The sequence below is a fragment of the Lactuca sativa genome, chromosome 8 (genome assembly GCF_002870075.4).
Source record: "Lactuca sativa cultivar Salinas chromosome 8, Lsat_Salinas_v11, whole genome shotgun sequence".
In the NCBI taxonomy this organism is placed as follows: Eukaryota; Viridiplantae; Streptophyta; class Magnoliopsida; order Asterales; family Asteraceae; genus Lactuca; species Lactuca sativa.
This window is the reverse complement of record NC_056630.2, coordinates 109,041,529-109,049,765: the sequence shown is the minus strand read 5'-3', so window position 1 is coordinate 109,049,765 and position 8,237 is coordinate 109,041,529.

Genomic DNA, 8,237 nt, shown 5'->3' with positions numbered 1-8,237 from the left:
ACATTTTATATAAATTATAATAGTTATAGTTTATGGAACATTCACACTATTTTACCCTGTTTGGATCACATATATAATTATTTAAAATAAATAATTATTTTCATATTACGTACACACTATAAAAGGGGAATACATACAAGTACAAGAACAAGAGATTTTCACTACACTATACGTAAACAATTAATATAGCTTTGTGAGACACGTCTTCAAGTACTTACCTAAGTACCAACAAAAGTCATGTTCTTTTATAACCAGAGTCTCCTGGAGGGAGAGCGTGACACTTGTGTATAGATCTATATGGGACTGACAATCCCACACCTAAACTGTTAGCTACAGTTAGCCCGACAGGTCTGGGCTGACATATGTCGTATCATTCTGACACCTGAAGAACGTTGTAACATGCCAACAGTCGTTAAGTATGGTTTTAATAACTCATAATTTGGTATTAACAATACGTTTGGTTTACGTACAGATCTTTAAATAGTTTTATTCATATAAAACTATGCTATATTCTTTTCCAGTACAATACAATTTACATTTCTAGATACATGTATTCAAAAAGGGTTTTACACAGATACACTATAGTGTACCATATATACAGTACAATACAGCTTACATATTGGGACAACAAACATTCGAATAGTTTTATAAAGATAAAACTATATTAAACTATTTCCCAAATACAACGATATTTATACATTTTCGGTCTTAAGGTATTAAGACTACATTACATACTAAAGAAAATATTGGATTTTCTAGGAGAACACACTACCTTTTTCAAGAATCAAAGACGACAGTACATACTAAAGAAAATATTCGATTTTATGGAAAATCACACCAACAGTTACAACGAACAAAGACACATATTTTCATACAAAGTGCTTATGAACTCGTCAACTTAATTGTTGACACTCTTTTCAAAATCACTTGTATTCTCAGTAAATCAGTAGACAGGTACCCACTCAGGTTTTGTGAAGATGGAGCTTAGTGTTGTTATGTCTTATATTTTTGCTATATGTTTTTCGAGTCAAACAAACAATGATTCAAACTCAATGTAAATATTAAATTATCAATATAATGGTTGTATATGCTTTGATCTCTATTATGCAATTGTTGTGATACTGTACATGACATCATCCACCCTCAGACATTTCCGTCGTTTTATCAATTCGGGGGTGCGACAAGTTTGTGAGGAAGAATTGACTCATTTCGCAACATATTTATAGGACAAATAGGAGGGCGCACACACCTCATACTATGTGCACTGCACACATGAATCCTGCTGACTCCTCTAGTTGCTTGCCACGTGTCGCTTCGACATTCATCCACATTCTGCCTTTTAGAAGATGTCACGTGTCACAACCCCCCCCCCCCCCCCCATGGGCCACATGTCAGATTTTCGTGGTGCCACGTCCCCTTGAGTCTTCGAGGAGTGGGCTGACGACTGCCATGTGGCACACTCTGGTGTTGCCACATTATCAGCATAGGCATTTTCTTGTAGATCTTCAGATGGCCATAAGTTTCGCATACGAGCTCCGTTTTCACTGTTCTTTATATCCACGGAATCCAATCGACAAACTTTACAAATTTCATTAAGGTCTCAACATCTAAGTCTTGCTCTAACATAAGTTCATATTTAGACCAATTTAGACTGTTAAAGTGCGTGCAAAATTCATAACTTCTTCATATGAACTCCGTTCTTGAATGTCCTTATGTCAACGGGCTCATATTTATGTGATATTTAATTCTCATTTCAATTGTTTTGGCTAGCAATCAACTGATTAGAATTTTGATTTCTGTTCCCGAACTACTGAGCTGAAACTTCGAAAAATCATAACTTTCTCTCACGAAGTCAGATTTGGACGTTCTCGACGTGCATACACTCGGTTTTACGACTACTACAAATTTCATCCATATCACTTAGGATAAAAATTAACTTATCAAAATTTCACATTTTATGATACATAGAGCCGTGTCGGTTTAATTGTGAAACTTCGAAGAAGCATAACTTCTTCATATGAAGTAGGATTTCAACATTCTTTATATGTGTGGAATCCTAGTCACATATACTCTAAATTTTGTTAAGACTATTTATCCTAATTAATCTTTTATTCAAAAAGTCTTTTTTAACGCTTATTATATTTAATTGACTAGCCCAAATCTTCCGGTGTTACGATTAAGGTGGGTGGATACATGCACCTAATCTCACATCGTCTTGGAAGGAGAACGAATCAACCCTTATAAGGGGTGTTGATACTTCCTTATCACAATGCATTTTAAAACTATGAGAGCAACAGATCCCATAAGAACTCTGAAGTTAAACATGCCCAGGCGAGAGCAATTCAATGATGGGTTACCTCCTAGGAAGTTTTCATGTTGGGAGCCCAAAGTGGGCAATATTATGATACATTCGAGAGGGGGATGATACAAATGGTACCATAGCTTGGGTACGAGTCGATGTGCTCGATAGAGACATCGAACCTTATAATGAGGGGTAATGGTGGGTGGATATGGGTCAATGTGTTTGATAGGGACATTAAACCCTATAATGAGGGGTAAAGGTGGGTGGATACTTGCGCCTGGTCCTATATTAGTTTGGAAGGAGAACGAAACACTCCTTATAAGGGGTGTGGATACCTTCTCTATCATAGTGCCTTTTAAAGTCGTGAGGTCATCATATCACATAAGAACTCTATAGTTAAGAGTTCCCAGGCAAGAGCAATTCAGGAATGAGTGACCCCTTGAGAAGTTTTTGTGTCGAGAGCCTAAAGCGGACAATATTATGATACGTACCTAAGGGGGATGTTACAATTTTAAGGAAAAATGCATAACTATGATAACAAAATACATGAGAAGCTTAAAACACTGTGATTTTGACTTTAAATAATGACTCCAACTAAAAAGGTGGGACATAGACTTGCTCTTAATCTCTCGTATGCATAGAAGGCGAAAATACCCGCAAAAGATATGGTAAAGCTCACTTCGGTAACCCAATAATGTTGATAAATCTCATCAATATATTTAGAAACTTCAAGTTGATTGCGATCATCATATATATTTGGCAAACTCTCCTCCTTCGTGATATTTCCAAGATCCTTTTATCATCAAACACGTGCAAGATTGAGCGATGATTCCTAGATTTCCCATTATTGGCAGTTGGATTTGATGTAATTGTTGGGTTTTAAGCAATATAACACTCCTATGGTGCACATACAACCCTAGATGTTTTGGATCTATGTTTTCTCTAATTATACATGCATTTTCAATTTTCCAAAGCATACATCCTAACTAGAATATAATAGAGGATATACAATATAAAACTCATAGTTTGATGAATAACTTTTATGTAGTTTGAAGTTATTGGCCTTTGAAAGCTTTAGCACCTCAAGTGTGATGTCTCTAATGTGTCACAAACACCAAGTACAAGAGGAGGCTTGTGAGAGTAAGCTAGTTAGCTCAAAATCGATTATCAAACTCATAGAATGATGAGAGCCACCGATTTTGGCTCTACGGGTGTGCTTTTATAGTATTACAAATGCTAGGATTACATCCATGCAAACCATAATCCACCATGACACTTCATATTACTTAGGCTCCATGGGATAAACCTCCATGGACTATCCATGTTGGTTTAGCCCATCCTAATTAACCATGGATCTTTGGCCCACACCATAAGAATCATTGATTTACTTAATCAATCTCTATATATTTAATTAGTCTCTTTTGATCACTAAATTAATTCCAAATTAATTCTTGATCAATAATAATTAAACTAATATGATTTCTCAATTAATATATTATACTTATAATATATTAATAAATCAAAAATAGCCTTATTCTCAAAAGTCCATCCTATCAAATTGCACTGGTGAAGGCAACCTAAAAGGACCATGCTACTATCGGGTCAGGTACATCCCAGTTATAGTTATGGGCTTAGACACCTAATCCAACAGTCTCTCACTTGGATAAGTCTAATAAATATAGTTGCCAATGCCACTTCAGGATCCGATTAGCAATCGTAACTTTCAAAAGCTGCTGTTGACTCTGACCCGATCAGTGATGCATCGTTTAGATAAGGGATGCTATATTCATCTGTTCTTCAAGATATCATGCGAACAAATACATGGAACATAGTCATACTTATTGTCCTGCAGTTTGTTTCCTGATTTCTGATTTGTCTGACATAGAACATAACTGAACACATCAATTTAGTTCTCACTAGGCCCGACACATAAGTCAAATCAAATCATCAAGGTGCCCAAGATATCTCTTTTAATCCTCTTAGTATAAAAGGAACAAATAAACCTTGACATTATATGCCTGTACTAACTACTCATTAAATCATGCATAACGATACGTTTTATAACATCAAGTTAGTGATGTGTTTTCGTATCATCAATGCATAACCAACTCGTAGTCAACAACTCATATATCTTGGTTTGAGATTATATGATATTATCGCCTCACAATCACTCGTGATAAATTCCATGAAGTGATTCTGGTGAGCGTGGGTTTAATCCAATACTCAAATCTTATTTCAGGAGCATTCATGAATGGTGTAGCAAACTTTTGCTATGTCTAACACCTTAGACAATCTACAAGCCAACTCATGACAATCTAGCCTCATAACCTACTTCCAAAGTATGATCGTTTGTGGATAGTTTGAATAATCTTATTATTCTGTAATTCAAAACATGCAAAGGTGAAACAATAGTAAATAATTGACACAAGAGAATGACTTTACATATAAATAAAAATCCTTTTATTTAATCATCAAATGTCAAATATAGTTTAGCTATTACAAGTTTCAAATATTTATCTAATTACTAAAACTAATATCATCTGTTAGCCCAATGCCCCTTGCATGCTGCAAGTGCCTAACCCTACTCAGTCCCTTCGCGAGGGGATCTGTTGGGTTGTCCTCTGACGATATCCTCTTCACAACGAGGTGTCATTCTTCTACTTGATGTCTTATGAAGTGGTACTTTCTGTCGATATACCTAGATCTACCAAGATCTCTCGGTTCCTTGGTTAAGGCAACCGCCCTTTCATTATCGCAGAATATCTCCACATGCTCCTTTATGGTTGGCACAACTCCAAGGTCTCCTATGAGGTTCTTCAACCATATCGCCTCTTACGATGGTTCGCTTGCTGCAATGTACTCTAACTCACAATTTGAATCAGCTACAGTCTCTTTCTTGGAACTTTTCCATGTTACTTTTCTTCCATTTAGGGTAAACACCCATCCCGACTGAGAGCGCAAATTATCTCTGTCAGTCTGAAAACTGGCGTCGCAATACCCTGTCACTCTTAAGTCATCACTCCCACCGAGTGTAAGAACCCAGTCCTTAGTCCTCCGCAGGTAATTAAGAATGTTCTTAACTACAGTCCAGTGAGGTCTACCAAGATTCCCTTGATATCTGCTGTCCATGCTCAAAGCAAAGGCTATATCAGAGCGAGTACAAGTCATAGCATACATGATCGAGCCAGATACAGAAGCATTTGGTACTCGACTCATCTCTGCTAACTCAACCTCTGTACTTGGACTCTGAGTCTTACTCATTTTGGTATTGCTTTTGATAGGTAAGTTACCTGCTTTGTTGGAGTTCTCCATGCTGAAACGTTTTAACACCTTGTCCAAGTAGTTACTTTGACTAAGTCCTATTAGTCTTCTACTATTGTTTCTCAATATCCTTATCCCTAGAATATAGGCAGCTTCTCCAAGTTCCTTCACAACAAAACACTTCCCAAGCCAGGACTTAATTTCCTGCAAGGTTGGAATGTCGTTTCCTATGAGAAGTATGTCATCCACATACAACACCAGAAAGCTAACTATACTCTCACTGGCTTTGACATATACGCAGGACTCATCCTCGCTTCTCGAAAATCCAAACTCTTTGACTTTATTATCGAAACAAAGATTCCACCTGCGAGATGCTTGTTTCAATCCATAAATGGATTTCTCATGCTTACACACTCTATTAGGGTACTTTGCATTGACAAAACCCTCTGAATGACTCATGTATACATCTTCAGCCAACTTTCCATTAAGGAAAGCGGTTTTGACATCCATTTGCCATATTTCATAGTCATGAGATGCAACTATGGCAAAGATAACCGTTATAGATTTAATCTTCGCTACTGGTGAGAAGGTCTCATCATAGTCAACTCCCTGAGTTTGAGTAAAGCCCTTCGCAACCATTCACGCCTTATAGGTGTGTACTTTCCCATCCATGTCGGTATTGTTCTTGAAGATCCATTTGCACCCGACTGTCTTGCGACCCGGTACATTGTCAACCAAGTTCCAAACTTGATTGTCATACATGGACTGAATCTCGCTGTCTATATCCTCTATCCATTTAGCAGACTCGAGGGCTGTCATGGCTTCCTTGTAGTTGTTAGGTCCATCCGGATTTATCAATGTACTATCAATGATAAATGCATCACCTTCAGCTGTTATATGAAAACAATATAACACAGGTGGAATACTAACTCTACTGGAACATATCAGAGGTACGGACCGGTCAATCGGTTTAACATGAGTTTCCTCCTCAGGTTGAGTGCCAGTGTTTGAGGTTCCTTCATCACTTAACTCTTGAAGCTCTTCAAGGTCAATTTGCCTCGCACTATCCTCTTGTCATATGAGTTCTCTCTTTCTCGAAATACTTCTCTCCTCGCAACGAAAACAACATTGTCACTCGGTCTATAGAATAGATATCCAAAGGATTTCTGTGGGTAGCCAATGAAAATACATCGCTCACTATGATGTTCGAGCTTGTCGTGAGTTTTGTTTCTCACAAAATCCTCATAACTCCAAACTTTGATGTGATCCAACGAGGGAACCTTCCATGTCCACATCTCGTGAGGTGTTTTGGTAACCTTCTTAGTAGGGACTAGATTAAGGATATGGGCGACAGTCTCTAAGGCATACCCCCTGAATAAGATAGGTAACGAAGCTCAACTCATCATGGAATGAACCATGTCCAACAAGGTTCGATTGCACCTCTCAGCCATACCATTCAAATGCGGTGTCCTAGGTGGCGTCAATTGTGAAACTATTCCACATTCCTTAAGATAGTCTACGAACTTGATACTAAGATACTCTCCTCCTAGATCGGATCGTAGCATCTTTATCTTCCTGGCCAATTGATTCTCCACTTCTTTCTTAAACTCTTTGAACTTTTCAAGGGTTTCTGACTTATGATTGATTACTTAGATATAGCCATATCTGTTGTAATCATCAATAAAAGTCACATAGAAGGGTTAGCATCCCTTGTGGTGGTTCTGAAGGGTCCACACACATCAGTGTGTATGAGATCCGACAAACCTTCACCCCTTTCACAAGTACCAGTGAAGGGTGACTTGGACATCTTTCCAAGCAAACAAGATTTGCAAGTGTCATCCGACTTCAAATCGAATGACTCCAAGACTCTATCCTTTTGGAGTTGGCCTATGCGCTTCTTGTTGACATGTCCAAGACAACAATGCCACAAGCATGCCTTGTCCAAAACATTGGACGAATCAATATTCAAAAAATTATTTCCTAGGTTATCTACAACCATCACAATTTCATATATACCATTACAAGGTAATGTTTCAAAATAAAATGTACCATTATAATAAGCATTAATACTACCAACTTCATTATTAAAAGAAAAGGTAAAACCTTATTTATACAAACTATGAAAGGGAATAATATTTCTCACCATTTCCAACGAGTGACGACAATTATTCAATTCTAATTCTAACCCACTACTAAGCAATAAAGAACAAACTCCAATCTTGGTGACAGGCGACATTTTTCTATTTCCCATGATTAAGTTTATCTTCCCGTGCTCCACATCCCTACTTCCTTTTAGTCATTGCACATCAGAACAAATGTGAAATCCACAACCTGTATCAAGGAACCAAGAATTAGCATGTGATGAGTTATTAGAAAGAATAGTGTAAATACCTACGAAGGTGGGCTTTATCTTTCCATCCTTAATATCCTGCAAGTATTTGGGGCAGCTTCGTTTCCAGTGCCCCTTTTCATGAAAATGTAAGCACTCTGCATACTTTGGATTGGTAAAGGGAATAGAAGAACCAAATTTGGTCCCACTGGAAGAGGATCTATCAAGAGACTTTCCCTTGTGGCTCTTATAGGGAGCCTTCCTCTTCTTCCTTTTCTAATGTCCAATTGCCAGAACAGGGGCAGTAGCAGTAGGAGTAGGCACAACCGACTTGCCTTTCAAATT